This window comes from Gossypium hirsutum, chromosome D06 (genome assembly GCF_007990345.1).
Source record: "Gossypium hirsutum isolate 1008001.06 chromosome D06, Gossypium_hirsutum_v2.1, whole genome shotgun sequence".
NCBI classification, from domain to species: Eukaryota; Viridiplantae; Streptophyta; class Magnoliopsida; order Malvales; family Malvaceae; genus Gossypium; species Gossypium hirsutum.
Genome location: NC_053442.1, coordinates 54739753 through 54750478, shown reverse-complemented (window position 1 = coordinate 54750478; position 10726 = coordinate 54739753). Strand labels below are relative to the sequence as shown.

General features: G+C 31.9%; 2 long non-coding RNA genes and 1 other non-coding gene across 4 annotated transcripts; 2 read left to right on the top strand and 1 right to left on the bottom strand.

Moving 5' to 3' along the window:
- Positions 1-467: 467 nt before the first annotated feature.
- Positions 468-2393, top strand: LOC121218367 (uncharacterized). The gene is made up of 3 exons (XR_005914626.1): positions 468-517; positions 954-1028; positions 2167-2393. It is a non-coding gene; the product is annotated as an uncharacterized lncRNA (long non-coding RNA).
- A 698-nt stretch (positions 2394-3091) lies between these two features.
- On the top strand, positions 3092-4130 carry LOC121218366 (uncharacterized). Of its 2 annotated transcripts, none has more exons than XR_005914624.1 (2): positions 3092-3791; positions 3900-4130. It is a non-coding gene; the product is annotated as an uncharacterized lncRNA (long non-coding RNA). The 2 variants fall into 2 exon arrangements; XR_005914625.1 differs by having other exon boundaries at positions 3092-3810.
- A 6489-nt stretch (positions 4131-10619) lies between these two features.
- LOC121218734 (small nucleolar RNA R71) lies at positions 10620-10726 on the bottom strand. The gene has a single exon (XR_005915211.1). It is a non-coding gene; the product is annotated as a small nucleolar RNA R71 (small nucleolar RNA).

Here is a 10726-nt window from a genome sequence, read left to right as displayed (position 1 = left end):
ATTGGGTCGAAAACTAGGTATCGAGACCTCGATATTATAAACTGAGCCGTAAATATTTTTATAAATATTTACAGAGTGTCAATAGGATAATATTAAAGTTTCGTTAAGAAATTTTAACGTTTCGATAGTTAATTATGAAAAAGGATTAAATTGCAATAGGGATAAAAGTTTAATTATAGATTAAAGAAAAGTTAAAAGGACCAAATAAGAAATTATGCCTTTTTCCAAAGTTGAGCGGCATAAGTATAAAAATCTGAGATTTTTATGTGTTAAAAAAATATTATTATATTATAGTAATGATTATGTTTTTATATTATATTATTAATATATTATATTATATTATATATATACATAAGACAAAAGAAAGAATAGAAAAAGAAAGAAAAGAAACAGAATAGAAGAGACGAAACAGAGAAAGAAACAGAGAGCAAAACGGGCAGAGAAGGAAGGAAAGAAAGAAAGAAAGAAAGAAAAAGAAAAAGGGAAATTTAAGGTTTTAAGGTTCCAAGCTCAATTGGTAAGTCAAATTAAGTCCTTTTCTTATAATTTTTGAGTTTTTGGTATCCTAGAACAAAGTATTATTGGATTTATGTTGGAATTCGGGTAGTTATTATATTTTCAGACATGAGTTATGTTGAATTAATTGATGAACTAGAGGTTAAAATGGTTGAATTTTAAGTTAGAAGTTAGTAAAAGATTGATTTGTAAAATAAGATATAAGTTTTGAATTGATAGGGACTAAATTGAAAGAATCCCGAAATTAGGGATTTATGGGGAAATTGAAGAATTAAACTGAGTTTATAGTAAGAATTAAGAGAGAATATAGAGTTAGAATGGAAAAATAAAATTAGTATTGATAAGGGATTAAATTAGAATTTGGGTAAAGTTTAGGTATACGGGAAATATTTTAATGAAATTGAGTATTAATGATTTTTAATTGTTTAATTACGTAGCTAATGTCGTGTACGAGTCATTGTCCAAGAAAAGAAAGGAGAAGGTGGACAAGGATTGACTCGGGAGAAATTTCGGTTAGTATTACCATAATTCGAATTTAATTATTAACTGTTAAAATTAAATTAATATACACGGTAAGCAAATTGAGGTGAGTTTCATAATTGAATTGAATGAAATATATATATACGTATTGATATTGGATTTATTGATAGTAATTATTGAATTTTGAATAATATGTTAGTAAATAAAAATAAGGAGAATATCGATATTTAATTGAATGAATTAAAATATGAATTGAATAAAAGTGAATTAAATTATGACTATGTGTAAATATGTGAATTGTGAATTGATATGTGAATTGGAAATTGAGATATGAGATTTGAAGATATGTGAATATGTGAATTGTGTATTGATTGAAAAGTGGTTTGAATTGAATCGAAGTATGATTATATGTGAATATTTGAAACATGTATTGGTATTGAATTGTATATTGATTTGAAAGTGGGAAGTGAATCTGAGTTGAATTGCGATTAAATCGAAAGTGAATTTGAAATAGAAAAATGTATTGAAACAAATGGTGATTAAATGGGAATGATTTGAATTGAAAGTATGAGAAAGTGATTGAATTGAAATGTGATTCGGAAACCCTATTAACTAGTCGGCCTGAGTCGGATATAATTGGCATGCCATAGGATTTGGAAGAGTACGGGATTTATCGGCTTTGCCGATCAGGCACTTTATGTGTCGTATCTCAGGCACTTTATGTGTCGTATCAGGCACCTCGTGTGTCATTTCAGGCACTTATGTGTCGTATACTGATCAGGTACTATGTACCGTTTTAGGCACAATGTGCCGTACTGGTGTGTTTGGTTGGAATCCGTGTATCCGCCAAAGTTCGAGTTTTGTTAATAGGGTAATTAATGAAATGATAAACCGAACGAGTTGATCGAACGAGCTATTGAAATGAAATGAAAAGTTGAATTGTGAATTGAAATGTGAAATGAGATTGAGAATTGAATCTAAAGTTTATGATATGTTCAAATTCAAATTGTGGATATGTGATATTGATTGATAGATTGCTATTGTTGAAATATTGAATTAATATTTGTATATAAGATTTATGCATTATATGTTTATTAATATTATTAATTTGAATTATGGTAATACCACTGAGTATACCCATACTCAGCGTACGGTTGTTTCCGTGCGCAGGATTGTAGAAAACCAGTGTTCGATCCAGCATCCAAAGTAATCCCGACTTCAGAGAAATTTTAGTGATGTACCTTTTTGTTGATAATGTGGCATGTACCTAGGTAATGTTATATACCTAAGTGATGTATAGGGATTAGTCATTTTGAATGTTGTATCTATGAGATTGCTAAAGAAAGATGTGTGAGTATGTGATAATGTTTGGCTTTTAAAATGGTTAAGTGTGAAAATCGAGAAAGGGTAAACTTTGCAAAGAAACAGAATTCAGGCAGCAACAGTGATGCGACTTTGAAAAATTACCTAGGATAGTATAAAATGAATTATAGGGTGAATGATATATTAAATTAAAGCTTGTTAAGTCTATTTTCATAGAAAATAACGGTTTAGCAAAAAAAAATTTATATTTTAAGATATGTGAATTTTAGTGAGACAGGGTCAGAACTATTTCTGGAGTCCCCTGTTTCAAGTTTAGAAAAACATTAAAAAGGGTAAAAAAATAATTATGAGTTGTAGTTTATATGTATAGAATCCTTATTGAGTCTATTTTCTTAGAAACAAGTGGTGATATCATATGAAAATACTATAATTAGAAAAATTATTTTTAGTGGCAAGAGGTCAGGACAGTCGAGTGAAGAAACAGGGGAGACTTTAACTAATAAACTGTACTAATTGACCAAACCAAAAATTCTGAAATTTTTATGGAAGAAAGATATATGAGTCTAGTTTCAGGGAAAATTTACGGAATTAAATTTCGAGTCCCGTAGCTCGAGTTATAATCAATTTAGTAACTGCTGCGCGATTGGGCAGATTACTGTAAACAGTGAAATCAATTTTCAAACCAAATTTTTATGCTCCGAATTTGTAAAATAAGCTAAGTAATGCCTCGTGCTCGACTCCGGCAACGGTCTCGGGTAAGGGGTGTTACATGAACTTCCTTGACTGGTTCCGTAACTTGAGGATTGTTCTCAAGCAAGAATGAAAATTATATGTCATTGAAGAACCCATTCCTTATGAATCAGTAGCTAATGCCTCTAGAGTTGAAAATGATACTTATAAGAAGCATTTTGATGACAAGTTCGATATAGGATGTCTAATGCTTGCCACTATGACTCGTGAGCTTCAAAAGCAACATGAGGATACGGTTGCCTATGATATGATTCAGCACCTCAAGGAATTATATGAGGGCAATCATATCAAGAGAGGTACGAGACCTTTAAGGCTCTGTTTCGATGCAAACTGGTGAGGGATCTCCTATGGGAACTGACGTTCTCAAAATGATAGGCTATATTGAAAGCCTTGAAAAACTAGGATTTCCTCTAGGTGTGGAGTTGGTCACTGATGTCATATTGCAATCGTTTTCGGATAGTTTTAGCCAATTTTCCTTAATTTTAACATGAATGAGATTAATAAGACTTTGCCACAATTACTTAGCATGTTGTGAACAGTTGAAAGTAACATGAAAAAGGTTGGACCTAAGCCCATTCTGATGGTCTACAAGGACAAGGGCAAAGGAAAGCTTAATGCTAAGGCAAAGCCCAAGGACAATGGCAAGGTGAAACTCAACAAAGGAAAAGCTGCATTGAAACCTAAAGGAGGAATTGCTAAGGAAGGAAAATGTTTCCATTGTGGTAAGACTAGACACTTCAGGTATTTATGTTATTGAAATTAATTTATCAACATCTAATTTATAGGTATTAGATACCAAATGTGGATCTCATATTTGTACCTCTATACAGGGACTATAAAGGAGTAGGAATTTGGCTAAAGGGGATGTAGACCTACGAGTTGGAAATGGAGCAAGAGTTCTTGCATCAGTTGTAGGAACACATCTTTTATCATTGCCTAGTGGACTTGATTAAATTTTGGAGGATTGTTATTTTGTGCCAAGTTTGACTAGAAACATTATCTTAATTTCTTGTTTAGAAAGAAATGGTTTTAAAATAATTATTAAGAATAATTTTTGTTCATTTTATCTCGATCATGTTTTATATAGTTCAGCACAATTAGTAAATGGCCTCTACATTTTAGATCAAGATAGACTCGTTTATAACATGAATACTAAAAGATAAAAAAATAAATTACTCTAATCAAATTTGTCTTTAGCGTTGTTAATTGGGCCATATAAGTGAGAAACACATATCAAAGCTCCATAAAGATGGAGTTTTTTACTGTTTTATTTTCGAACAATTGGATATATGTAAGTCTTGCTTGTTAGGTAAACTCCTTTTAATAGTAAAAGTGAGCGAGCTAGTGATTATTGGGCTTAATACATAGTGATGTATGTGGGCCAATGAACACAAAAGTCAGAGGAGGTTTTCAATACTTCATTACTTTCACTGATAGCTTCAGTAGATATGGGTATATTTATCTTATTCTCCATAAATTTGAAGCATTTGAAAACTTCAAGGAATTTAAAAATGAAGTACAAAATCAACAAGGTAAAAGTATTAAGGCATTTTGATCAGATTGAGGAGGTGAATACTTATGGGATTGTCTCACAACTTACAACTCTTGGTACTCCACAATGGAATGGAGTTCTTGAAAGGAGAAATTGAACATTGTTAGATATGGTTCAATCAATGATAAGTCATGTTGAACTTCCTACTTCCTTTTGGGGACATACACTTGAAAAAACTACTTTCACACTAAATTGGTTCAAAAGACACCATATGAGATGTGGACTGGGAAGCATTCTAGTATGTCTTTCATAAAGATTTGGGGTTGTGAAGCTTATATTAAACATCAGATGTCTACTAAGCTTGAACCCAAATCCAAATAGTGCATCTTTGTGGGATATCTTAAGGAAACTAAAGGATATTATTTCTTTAATCCTACTGAGAATAAAGTGTTTGTTGCTCGGACATGAATCTTTCTTGAAGGAGAGTTTGTCTCTAGAAAAGGAAGTAGTAGAATAATAGAACTCAGAGAAATTTAAAAACAACAATAGATCATTAAACCAGAGATTGAACAACAACAAGTTCCACAAGTTATTGCAGAAAAATCAATTGTTTTAGAAACACAACTACCACAAAGATCTTTAAGAGAACATCATGTATCTGAGAGATATGGATGTTTCATTATAACATATGGTGATATTCAACTTATGGATCAAGATAAGCCTAGGACTTATCAAGAAGTGGTGGTAAGCCCAAATTCTAAGAAATGGCTTGATGCCATGAGGTCTAAGATGGATTCCATGTTAGAAAACCAAGTATGGATCTTGGTTGACCCACCTAAAGGGGTAACCTATTAGGTGCAAGTGGGTTTTCAAAAAGAAAATAAACATGGATCGTAATGTACAAACATACGAAAGGCAATTAGTTACTAAAGGTTTTCACCAAGTTCATGGTATTGACTATGATGAAACCTTTTCTTCTGTTGCTGTGTTTAAATCCATCCGGATCTTACTTGCAATAGTTGTATTTCATGATTATGAAATCTGGCAGATAGACGTCAAAATAGCTTTCCTTGATGGAAAACTGGAAGAGGATGTGTACATGACACAACATGAAGGTTTTTACTATCCAAAAGATGTTGAAAAGACATGTAAGCTACAAAGATCCATTTAGGGATTAAAGCAAGCTTCTCAAAGATTCCATATGCTTCAGCTATTGGGTCTGTCATGTATGGCATGCTATGTACCTATCTAAATGTTTCGTATGCTTTAAGCATGACTAGTCGGTACCAAGTAAATCTCATTGAAGTTCATTGGGTCGCAGTTAAAAATATCCTTAAGTACTTGAGAAGGACTAAAGATACATTCCTTATATATGGAGGTGAGGAAAAGCTGAGTGTAAAAGGTTAACTGATGCTAGCTTCCAAACTGACAAGAATGATTCATGATTGCAATCAGGTTTTCTGTTTTGCCTTAATGGTGGCACTGTGAGCTGGAAAAGTACGAAGCAAGATACAATAGTTGATTCTACAACTGAGGCTAGGTATATTGCAACTAGTGAGGTTGTAAAAGAGGCTGTTTGGATCAATAAGTTCATATTTGAACTAGGGGTTGTGTGTAGCATATTAGATGCTATAAAACCTCGTTGTGACAACAACAGAGCCATTGCACAAGCAAAAGAACCCAGATTTCACCAACGGTCCAAACATATACTTAGGTGTTTCCATCTTTTTTGAGAAATCATTGATCGAAGAGATATAAAAATACAAAGTACCAATAGATGATAACATTGTTGATCCATTGATGAAGCCTCTAACATAGTAGAAGCATGAACATCACACTAAGTCAATTGGTATTAGATATATGAGTGGTTGGTCTTAGTGCTAGTGGGAGGTTGTTATAGTATGCCCAAAGACCAATCATGAGATGATTGTAATCACATACTCGTTTTACCTTGTTTATTAATATAAGGCATTCTCATTATTATTTTAGTTTTTTTTTGTGTATATAAATAAACGAAATTGTAATAAAGTTCTAAGAAAAATATAATTTTTCTTAAAAGGTCCTTAGTCAAGTATTATTGTAAGCTTGGACAACAATAATGCATTGAGACTAATATGTAGTTGATTGATGACAAAGTGTTGTCATTGGCATAGAGATGTCAAAATCAATACATGAGTATGTGCTAGAGAACAACAATTGGACTGACCCACTATGAGTATGTTTCTTGGATTTTATGTAATAGTTACAACATTACTCATAATGATAACTATGTATACGATTCTCAGACTTGAGATTATCATTATCCCAACATTGTGAGTCGTATATTTTGGTACAATCAAATGTCTTCCATAATAGATTGTACTGAAAAGACTGATGTTGGATATGCCACAATCTATATAGTGGGATATGGTTAATCAATATAGGATTTGTCCCTCCTATATAATGAGAGTAATTTCTTAGGCCACTTGATTGAGTGAGACTAGAAATGTATGGCCATGCTCGAATAAGTTGATATGAGATATCACACTTATTTGTTTTTTGTAGTCTACTCAAGATATCAAAAAACATAAGATTGGATTATGCAAGTGTAACTGTTCCGTGACTTATGTCCAATCTAGATATAAAAGACAAAAGGATGTAATACATGAAAGGTTTATCATAGAAAGGTTATGTCAAATTATGACTTCTTGTAACTTAGGTAGCAATGATGCATTGCTAGATGCCACCCATTACATGTATTATTAGAAATGTTCTAGTATTACTACTAACGTTAACCTACAAGGTCACACCTTATGGTTAAAACGAACAAAATCCAAATACAGTTGCTATTGTGTTTACCTGCCACATGAATTAAATTAATTTACAGTTAAATATTAAATGAATTAAATGTGCAAAGTTGTTGTACACAAATCAATAAAATAGTTAAGTTTAATATATGAATTTGATTCATATAAAATTTTAACAGGATATAGTTTATCGAAATTATTATAATAAATTATTATAATTATGGTTTCGGTCAAACATTGAAACATGTAAGTTAGAATTCTTTTTGGCAAGAATATAACGTTTTTAATGCATTCCATATGTTCTCTATAGGATGATTCGATTTTCAATATATGGATACCAAAATCCCAAATTAGGGTTAAGAGTGTTTTAAAGAAAATAAGAAAAAAAAGGTCTAGCAGTCGTTTTAGAAGATTTTTCTCTAGAAATTTTTTTGGAAAGTTTTTTCCATTCGTTTTAATACCACGTGGACTACGTAGAGGTTAGGACATTTTCGTTGTGGTTTGGAATCGACATCGAAGCAGCAACATCTTTTCATCATTTTTCAGTTAAGAAGGTATATCTTCAACCTTATCTCAACCCATTTTCGTTCATCATACATGGATCCATGGCTGAGGATCGCCAAAATATTTTTCTGTTGTGCCACAGGGCGTACTGGCGATCCCAACAGGCACTACATGCCTTCTCAAGTTAGTCAAGAAGAAATCTCAATCGTCTTCCTTTTCTCCAGGCATTATTGCGAAGCCCATTGGCAGAATTTTTTTATTACTGGAAACACAAAAATATATAGACTTTTTCAGCACCTTTTGAGCCCAAATTCATGCAGTTTCATAGTAAATTTGGTCGAAATTCACACTTTAATTATAAAATAATTAATTTTCACTTAAATTATTAACATATTGAATTTTAATTATTTTTATAATAAATTTTCACAAATTTGGTTTATTTTCGACAATTTTGCACAAAAGGTGAAAATTGGCTCGGCAGTCACCTTAAAAGGCTTGAACCGTTAGGGAATTTTTACATCAAGTGAACCAAGAGCAAGGCTGAATATTTTTCCAGCCAAGGACAGTCCAAATGACGATTATTTTACGTAGTGTATATTTAATTTTTATCCAAATTTAATTGGGTTAAGTTTTAATATAAAGCCTGAAGGAAAAAGTGGCTCAATGGTGCTAATAAAAGAAAACTGATCCAACAAGAGAAATGGCAGCCCAAAACCATCCAACAAGCTGACCCAATCAACTGAATTTTTTTAATTTTTCTTATTTTTATGCTTGCAAAATAGCCTTCAAAGTTTCCCTAAACACCATTCAAACCCCTCCAGTTTTTGTGTCTTTGAAGATTTGCCCCTAGCTTAAAATAGTAAGTTTGAAACATTCAAACTTTCTTGTTGTATGCCTGGACAAGGAAGAGTGTGTGTTTTCTAATTATTTGTTATTTTTATCATCCATTCACAACTATAAATACCCACATTTGCTACCTCATTCAATACACATTTCATTCCACACATCTCTCTCTCTTTCACTCACTTTCTCTTCTTATTTTCTATTTTTCTTTCTTGTCCCTTCCTTGCTGATTTCCCTATTGGAAAAGAGTCTTTCTTCCACCTTGGGTAGTAGCATTCAAGTGTTTTTAGAAGCCTCGGTTCAACAAGAATAAGTACAGAAGGAGGAGCGAAGCAAACTAGTCAGGCTTTGGAGAAACACGAGATTTGATTCTAGTTTCCTATCCTTTAACTTTTCTTGTTGTTGTTATGAACATGTCTATAAATATTTGTTATGTTTTTATTTTAAATTTAATTAACATGGCTTAAATTTAATTCGAGTTAGGTTAATTGCATTTCATCCACTTAAGTTATTAAAATTATGTTTGTGTTGTTATAGGTCTTGGTAAATTGTTTGATTAAGTAAAACTATAATTATGTTATTCTTGCATTACAATTATAAGGTAACTAATGAATTAATTATTAATTGTATTGAAATTGTAATTAATTAACACAAAACTTAATCAGTATATGTTTAATCTTCTAAGGTAGCTGAGGGTTAAATTAGCGATGGTATTAAACAGTACATTAGCCTTGCATAACTTGCAATATTATTGTGATTAAACTGTTTCAATGTAGGTATATATTGTTACCTCACTTAAAATTTTACTTGCTTACTTAAATTGATAAATTGTTTGAATTGGCATAGTGATATGTTCAAGAGATTATTTAATTTAGTAAGTCTATATGTGCTATAGTTAACAAAATACCAAGTTGCCGTGAATTTATTCGTAACAACATGAACATTTTTTTAGTAATATTAAGTTAAGAAATGTAATTGATCTAACACAATTATGTCATCTTGATTAAAACCATCTTTTGAAATCGTGCATTGAAACTTTTATTTTTATTCTATTTTATTTTACTTAGTTAAATTTTAGTTTTTAATCACTTCCTCAAATTCAAAATATTTTTAATCACCAAAGTGTTTGAATTTCATTTCATAAATATTTCTTTGTAGAGTCCCTGTGGGTACAATAACTCGACATTTACCTGTCACTTTATTACTTGTTGCGATTGTGTACACTTGCACATTTCCATCATTCTAAGTTTTTGGCGTCGTTACTGGGGACTGTTTTAAAAGAAATTATTTGTGAAATTGTTAATTTTGCATTTTGATCTATTTTTTTTGTTAAAATTTAATTCCATTTTTTTGTGTTTGTTTCAGGTGTTTATGAGTATTGATCAAATTATTGACTTACTCCCCGTAGACCCTGAAATTGAAAGGACTTTTAGACAAAGGAGAAGATATGCGGACCAAAGAAGCACCAAAGAGATGAATTCCGAAGTTCAAAACTAAAATCTAGGAGGAACATTCACTTATAATACTCACAATTCGATTATTGTTGAAGATGACAGAAACTGTTCCATTCGACAGTATGCCATTTCTCTATTCAACGAACTCAATCTGAGTATTAGGAGACCTAAAATCGAGGCACAACAACTCAAGCTAAAGCCAGTCATGTTCCAAATGTTGCAAAATATGGGTCAATTTAGTGGGATTCTTACTAAAGATCCACATCTTCATCTTCAGCTATTCATGGAAGTGAGTGACTCATTTAAACTAGTCGGAGGACCGAGAACGCCTTGAGACTGAGATTATTTCCATACTCCTTAAGAGATAAAGCACGGGTGTGGTTGAACTCCCTACTGTCAAGTTCCATAACTACATGGCAAGAGTTGGTTGAACTTTTCTTAATGAAATATTTCCCTCCATCTTTAACAGCCAAGATCCAAAATGAAATCACTTCATTTTAGCAACTTGATGAAGAATCTTTATATAAGGTATGGGAGCAATTCAAAGAGCTATTACGAAAGTGCCCTCATCACGGCAT